Source organism: Dendrobium catenatum, unplaced genomic scaffold (assembly GCF_001605985.2).
Source record: "Dendrobium catenatum unplaced genomic scaffold, ASM160598v2 fragScaff_scaffold_901, whole genome shotgun sequence".
Classification (NCBI taxonomy): Eukaryota; Viridiplantae; Streptophyta; class Magnoliopsida; order Asparagales; family Orchidaceae; genus Dendrobium; species Dendrobium catenatum.
This window is the reverse complement of record NW_021319363.1, coordinates 107,921-116,401: the sequence shown is the minus strand read 5'-3', so window position 1 is coordinate 116,401 and position 8,481 is coordinate 107,921.

Sequence of the window (8,481 nt, the reverse complement as noted above, 5' to 3'; positions counted from 1 at the left end):
AACAACTAATTCACTTAAATTAATCTTATTAATAATGAATTGGTAAACAAAAAAATTTATACTCACTAAACAATTTTTTTAATATTAAAATAATATAATTTATATATATAAGATATATTTTTAATCCAATTTAAATATCGTTAAATAACCGTTATAAGAAAAATCGCATAGTAGAAATCGGAGAATTAAAATCCGATTTCACGATAACCGGAGAATGAAGTTCTAGCTAAAATTGAAACTGGATAATTAAGCTCCGATTTCCATGAAACCTAATAATTAATCCTCGGTTTTATAATCATTTAAGTACGTCTTTATGTTCTTCATATTTGCTCTTTTTTAAGTTTAAAATACGCTCCTTTTAATAAATTGGTTATATTGTGATGGGCTCGATAACTATTGGATTTGGTTTTAGATTAGTGCAACAAAATCATTCATATGCCGTATTAATCTTAAAATAAATCTAATTTCATCTTTATATAATTTTATCAGACTTTCCTAATATAATTTTTTTCATTTCAAAATAAAAAAAATTATAAAAATATCCTGATATAAATTATATGAAACTAATCTTAAAAACTATAGAATTTATAATAAAATTAGTGCAATATTAATACTTTAGATGTATCACTAATCACAATGTAAATCTAAAGGGATTATGATAAAAAATGCTAAGAGCTTAAAATGCAGTTAATATTGCTAGTTGTCTTCTTAATTGTGGTGATAATTGCACGGAGATTTTGCTTTGAAATTATTGGAATTGAATTTAGACATTTCTCTTTTAAGGAAATTATTTTAAAATTTAAACTATGCTTGGAACGAAGGAGTTACTGCATAATTCAATTAGAGAGAATTCGATATATAGTGCCTAAAATTTGATCGGACGAATATTGTTTGTTCTTAACTAACTTAACTAACTTAACATGAGAAGGAAAGAGAGCTGATTGGTTGTGACAAGATAAGCTACAATAATTAATAAACCAACATTTTTGAGATCTAATCCTAAATCATTTATTTATAAGAGCCTGGTTGGGAGTTTTGGCTACAAATTAAAAGGTTTTGGGTTTAAGTCTTACGTATGTGACGTGTGTGTGAGTTTATCTTAATTGACCTAAATGTCACTATTGCATCTTGAAAAATTCGCAATGACAGAGAGGTATGGTGTTTAGAGTCATAGTTTTGTACGAAGATCCAACACACAAATAGATAAAGAAAAAAGGTGTGTGAGAATCATTAGAGACACTAAGATTTTTACGTAGAAAATATTAAAAAGTGAAAAAACCATGAGGGCTAGCTCAATTAAAATGACTTCACTAGTGTTTGTAGTTGATTACAAATTGTGTCCTTCCGCGGGGAGAAGACATTGGTACAATTTATCATATAGAGCACATTACATAGTGAGGTTGAAAAAATCCAATGATATGGGAGCCATTCTCAAGAGAAGGTTGACATGTTCATTTGTTTAGTATAGGGCTTTATTTGGGCAATGGAGATCAAATGGACAGTACCTAGTTGGTGGACGACGGTGGTCAGAGGAACCATAGTCGGCGGGCAACGGTTGTCAGATAGACAATAGTCTTGGGAAATGGTGGTCTTAGGAACTATAGTCGACAGACAATGGAGGTCGGAGGGACCCTAGTTAGCTGGCAATGGTGGTCGAAGGGATTGTTGTCGGCGGGCAACGGAGGTCAGAGGGACCGTAGTCGACGAGCAAAATTATTTGGAGAGATCATAGTCGGTAGTTGATGGTGGTCTAAGGGACCGTAGTCGGTGAGCGGTGGTGGTGGGAGTGACCGTAGTCGATGAGCGACGGAAGTCATAGGGATCATCGTTGATGGGTGACGGAGGTCAGAGGGACCATAGTCAAGAAGCAACAGTGGTCAAAAGGACCATACTCAATTGATGATGGTGGTACAAGGGATCATAGTCGATAGGTAGTGGAGGTCGGTGGTCTGACGATTGTCGAGCGAAAGTATGGTGGAGTTTAGCTGCCAGGTCGAATTCCAATGACCGTTGGTAGCCAAGTGGAAGTCCGACAATGGTCAGGTGACAGTGGGCAAAAGTATAGCAGCAGTTTATAATGGTTCGACAATGGTCAGACGGAAGTCTTATGGAGATTGGCAACCAAATAGAAGTCTAGTGGATGTCAGTGGTCGGGTGGTGGTCTGACGACGGTTGGAGTAAAGTCCTGCGGAAGTGGGGGCCTGGCGGAAGTCTGTCAACCAGGTGGTAGTCTGGTAGTGGTCGGTGATCAGGCAGTGGTTCGACGATGGTCGGGTGGAAGTCCGACAATGGTCGACGGTTGGGTTGTGGTCTATCTAGCGATGGCCGGGTGGAAGTTAGGTGGCATTCGGCAGTCGTGTGGTGGTTTGATGTTGGTCGAGTGGAAGTTCAGTGGCGTTTTGTAGGCGAGTGGAAGTTATGCGGTGGTTCAGTGACAATCGACGGAGGTTCATCGGTGCTGGTACTGAAACTCTTGAAGCCTCAGAGGTCTCTCCAATTTTTTTTTTCTAAAGGTCCATCTTCATATAAAGAGTGGGGGTCTATTTTAATATTTTTTAGTGGCATGCCTCGTAAATATAAAAAAGATTTGGGAGAGATTTGGAGTGCTCCATCGGATGGCCCATATTTATCCCCTCGATCACAAAGCATTTTCAACTATTTAGGGTACCTTATTGATGTCTGAATTCAGTGATCTTAGGCTCGTTGGATTTTTCTCCCCGAGTTGCTCGATTTGACTATAAGCACGCAATATTGGGATATCATTTGGTCATCCAATTTAGACTTTAAACCTTCCAAATAAGTTTCGGGGCCTCGATTTGGACCTAATTGGAATCGGATTGGACCGATTTTGGTGTTGTTAGGTTTGTCTCTTTGAGACATTCATTTTGACTATAACTTTGTTGAAATTGGAGTTCACATGATCCTGAGTTTAATTTTGAAAGTTTCCATCTTGAATATACCTCGAGATTCATGCACGATCAAGATGATTTTTTGGTGGTGTCTCGGTCTCAAAAATAAATAAATAAGAGGCTAGTGTTGTCCATGGGGAGTTAAAAATCTTATAAAATATCTCATTTTTAACCTCCAAGCTTCTTTCTCTCTCTCTTTTTTTCTCGTAGTGTGAAATCACATACTTTTTTTAGTTCAATTTATCCTTCTTTGTAAGAAACATTATTGTTCATTTTAACAATCTACTTGTGAGATTTTGAGATCTAAGCTAATGGTCTTTCTTTTATCTTATCTTTGATTGCCTAGTAGTCTTAAAGGGCTATTTGGCAACGAGATTTAACAGATTTATTCAAGATTTGAGCAAGATTTAGCATAAATCAAGCCAAAAGGGATTTGAGAGTCACGAAATCTCACGAAGAGATAAATCTGCTGTTAGCAGATTTTTGTTCTAAATCCCAGATTTACTAAATCCTAGAATTTGGCAATTTTATTAGAATTGGCCGAAGAAGCGTGTTAAAGGGATAAAGAAGGTTTACGGTCGCAACGAGTGAGAGCTCTCCTCGTGACTTTCAATCCGACATCGTCGCAGAAGGAGAAGAAGCTCCTTTAGCGATTTTATCAACACACTACTTCATGCGAAGCCTTCAAACTTCAAGCAAAGTAGACTAGGTCGAAGCATCAACGAAGAAATGGCAACTAGGAAAAACAATAGTAATGAAGAAATGGAGAAGATGAAAAGCAAACCTAGACGGATTCTATCTAAATTAGAAATTAATCTAAGTTCACATAATTTAAATTAATAATTAATTAGACTAAAATAAATAATCAGTATTATGATTACTAGTATAATTAAATAATCTAATTTAACTTAATTAAATAATTAGTAATTGAAAATTCAAAATAATTAATTTAATTTGAAATAGAAATCATTATTATGTAATTAATATTAAAAATAATAATTTGTTGTAGAATATTTAAGTAATTGATGAGATAATTAATATTTAAGTGTTTGAAATAATTTTGGATCCAACATGTTTTCTGATGCGGTAAGCATAGAATCATGATTTGAATTAGAAAAAGCATGATTTTCAAGCCAATTGAGATTACTTTCAACTGATGAAAAGCTATCAAAAAATAATTATATGATAAATTATTAAGCTCTTCCCACTAGTTGATCCTCATCCTTCTTAGACTTAGTATTAAGAGAAACAATTTCTTAGTAAGAGGAGGAAGGCACCCTTAAAGTTGAATCACTCATTGTATTCTAAGTATAAGTTTTGATGTAGAAATAAGTACTACTATCCATGAGAAAGAGAAATTAAAGTGGCCATACATTCTTTGTTCTCAATAAAGATCACAATCACAACATAAAGGACTAAAATAACCTTTAAAATCTCATTGAGGAGCTCATCTACATGAGAAAGTTAAAAGATTTCATCTTTGTTTATCTAAGATATTGACCTAGATGATAAAATTCAAGGTAACATAGCTCAAGTGCCTTATATTATTATTGTAAACTTAGAGATTTTTGGTGAAGTCAAAGTAAAGGAATCGGTGATCCGATCTCCAAAAAGTAAAATAAGGTGAGAACTGCACTACTACTAGCTTAACTATAAAAATGGGGTTTGTAGTTTTAGAGAGGATGTCGAAACGCCTTTTGCTTCCTCTGCTAGGGTTTTCGCCGTCACAATGAGTTTTGGCGTTTTGGCGGCTGTTCCTTCCCATTTTTCTTCAGTTCTTCTGGTGTTTGCCTCATGGCTTCCATTCGCCTTCGTGATCCCGGCTTCCTGAAGGGAGCTGCTGCGCCTCTTTCTTTTAAAGACGCTTTACCTGGTATTTCTTCTACTTTTCCTGGGTTATGCGTTTCTTCTCATAGTGGTTTTCTGGCTCTGTTAATTTCTGAGGAAGAAATTCGTTCCCTTGCGGCCCCTTTTGATTTCGCTTTGGTTGGCCGATTTCCGGGAAGGCGTCCGCCGGTTGACACGATTCAGAATTTTTGTTTTAATTTAAAGCTGATTGGAGAATTTTCGGTCACTGTTCTTAATCACCGAAACGTTTTGATTAAGTTAGTGAACGATTTTGATTATTGCCGCATGTTTTCCCATAGATCTTACTTTGTGAAAAATTATTTTATGAAAGTGGTGAAATGGTCTCCCAATTTGGATGTTGAGGTGGAGTCCCCTATTGTGCTGATTTGGGTTTCTTTCCCTCTTCTTAGACCTCATTTGTTTTCTCCTAGAATCCTCTCTGGATTAGGTTCTATTTTCGGTAAACCTCTCAAGTCGGATATGGCCACTGCTTCGGGCTCTCGTCCGTCCATGGCGCATATCATGGTTGAATTGGATGTTACGAAGAAATACCCTGATAAAATTTGGGTTGGTTCTGTGGAAACGGGTTATGTTCAATTGGTTGTTTTTGATGACATTCTGCTATTCTGTATGCATTTTCAAACTTTAGGCCACTCTAAGGATAACTGCCCTGTTTTACATCCTATTGCTAAACCTGCGGTGGCTTTGTCTGAGAAACCGGATGTGATTGTTGGTAATTCTAAGGTGGTTAATGATTTGCTGGATGTTGTCGTTAAGGATCCTAATGTTGTTGCAACTATGGTATCTCATAATGCTTTACATTGTGTTCCCCCATCTTTGGATCGAAGTCCTCCGGTGATTAATGTTCTGCGGTGTCTAATAATCTAGCTCCAGGCTCTGTGTCGAATTCTGATGTTGGTTTTGGGGCTTTACCTTCTGGTGAGCCGTCGGGGTGTTCCCCTGTGGCTGGGTTTGACCCTGTTGCTTTGGCTGGTGGTCATTCGGAGCCTGGCATGAATTCTCCTGTGGGTGTTGTTAACCGTAATAACCCGGATATGCTTGATGTTGGTGTCAATTTGTTGGATGTTGATGTTTCTTCGTTGTCTCATAATGCCATTCCTTTTATTCCCTCATGTTTGGTGGACGGCTTTGGTCCGTCGGATGTGATTGTGGACTCTTTGGAGGTTGGTCTGATGGCGGAGTTGGCCTCGGCTCCTGTTATTGGTGCGACTTCTCTTGCCGAGGGTGGAAGGGGGTCGGGTGGTTCGCCTGTTTTGGGTGTTGTGGAACTAAATGGGTGTGGGCAGGTTTTTGATAAGTCGGAAGGTGGTGCTGCTGTTAATTTGTCTATTGAATCTTTTCCTGTTGGTTTTGAGGCTGAGCCTCCATCTTCTGGTGGCAGAGAGGAGTGTATTCCTATTGTCAACAGGTTATTTGAGGTTCCAGTGAATGAGATTGAGATGCAAGCTTTGGCTAAATGTTTGGGTGATCCTTCTGGTGTGGAGATCAGGGACCAGCTTAATTGGCTGAATGTTTCGTCGGATGGGGAATCGGAATTTGACTCTTCTGAAGGTGGTTTGGTGTCTGAGAATGACAATGATTTCTCTCTAGTGTGTGCGAGACCTTCTCTCATTGGTGCAGCTCGGGGGAGGTTTTGGGGGAGAGGCCGACGTAGACGATGATTTTTCATGGCATTATGTTTTCCTTTTTTTCTCTTAGTGTTATCCTCGGGAATTATATGTTTTATGGTGGAATTGGATGTTGCGGTGGGCTAAGGGCAATGATGTGGTCGGGGCTCGCGTCCCGGTCTTTTTGCTGGTGGCAACCTTTGGTGTGACTTTTTGGGACGGTTTTTGGACATTGTCTACACCTTACTGGACGGTCCGTGCGAGGCTTTAGGATTGCTGGAAGCCTCGGCCGTTTACTGAGCCCGCTTTTAGCTGCTTTTATCCTTTAGCTTTTAGCTTGTTTTTTTCAGCTCGCCTTTCTATTTTGTTGTAACCCTTTTGGATTGTTTAATATATATTTTCTTAAAAAAAAAAAAAAAAACTATAAAAATGGGGAATTTTTTTTTATGTTAGGTTCTAAAGAAGGCAGGTTGACTAGTTATGATCAAATAATAATGTTTTTGCATGGTTAGCAAATTACTTCAAGGATTTTGTATCAATATTACTTACACCTCTAATAACCCTTACTATTGAGTTCACCTGCAATGATCTGAATAAGTTTTGATAAGATTTACAAGTTTATTATATATTATTAAATCCTTATGAGTCATCTTAAGTTATTTAGTGCTAAAACTTGGTCATAGAAAGTTGCAAATGTACTTTAGAAGCTTAGAACTAAGTATTAAAAGATTTTCTCTAGAGCTATATGTTATTTGGAAAACTAGAGCTGGAATGCTAAACTCTCTATCTTTAGTGTCAGAAAATTTTGTTTAAAAGCATTGCTGCACTGAGGGATCGTCATTACAATGCTAAGCTCTTTATCTACTATAAAAATATATAATCAGTCAAGAGCACCAAGGCACTATAAAGTGTAGTGTCGTGGTGCTACAAGGAAATTCTACAACATTAAGACTTTTGTACTTTAGAAACTTTTATAATCAAATTTTCCTTTGGGAGCTTTGGGACTTGGGAATGGTAGTGATACAGTGTTAGGTCAATTTTAAAATTTTATATAAATATCTCAAAGCATGAATAAAAAATCATTATTTATTTTCTAAGTTAAGAGAGTAGCCGGGAGAATAAAGAAGAGAGGAGAACGAGGAGATAGAAAGAGAAAAAGATTGAATTTGGGGGCCGTGGAGCTAGATTCGTTTATCATGCTAGTTTAGAAACTTATTTATCTCAAGGTAGGATATTAATGCCCTTCTTTAGATTTCAATTTTGATGCTTGTAAGTTGTAGGAATATTTTTTGGGTTATATTTGATTTGGCTAGGTATAAACAAGGTTTTATAAAAAAAAGGCGACTCCTACAAATCAAAAATATTAAAGCTAACATGTTAATGTAATCATACATTATATTAAATGTGATTTATACTTATGAAATATGTAAAAATCGTCATGTTTATGATGCTCATGTGCTAGCAGATATGCGGGGAGAAAGAAAATTATTATAAGAATTTGAGTTTGATTAATTAATCGGCTTTGGGCTCGAGTTTGAGCTTTATTATGTGAGTTTAATCCGTTCATGAGTCAACTCTTTTATTAAGAAAGAGAAAAAATGGTTGTGACACAAGCAATTTTTTTAAAAAAATGATAAATTTTGAGAAATTAAATAAAATAATAAAAAATAATTTAATATAAGAAGACAATAGATAATTTGAAAATACATTTAACAACTTTGTATTTAAAATCTTGAATGTTAATATTAAGTGTATTTTATATGAATATTTTTTAAAATGAGCTGGTTTGTGAGATAATGAGTCAAGTCAGAGCTAGCTCAAACTTTGCTTTTTACCTCATCGAGCTCAGCACACAAACCATTTCTCGAGTCCAGCTTGAGCCGACTTGCGAGTCATCTTAACTCACTCACACCCCTACTTATCTCATTCAATCAATTCAATCCAATTTACAAGGTTCTGATTTTAATCAACTCAGCTCAACAGCGCGAAATTAGGCTAAATGAATTGAATGGTGATTAAGCTCAAGAAGTTACCGGGCTAACAGGAGAGAAATTGAATCCAATGATTTGAAAAAAAAAAAAAAAAAAAAAAAACGA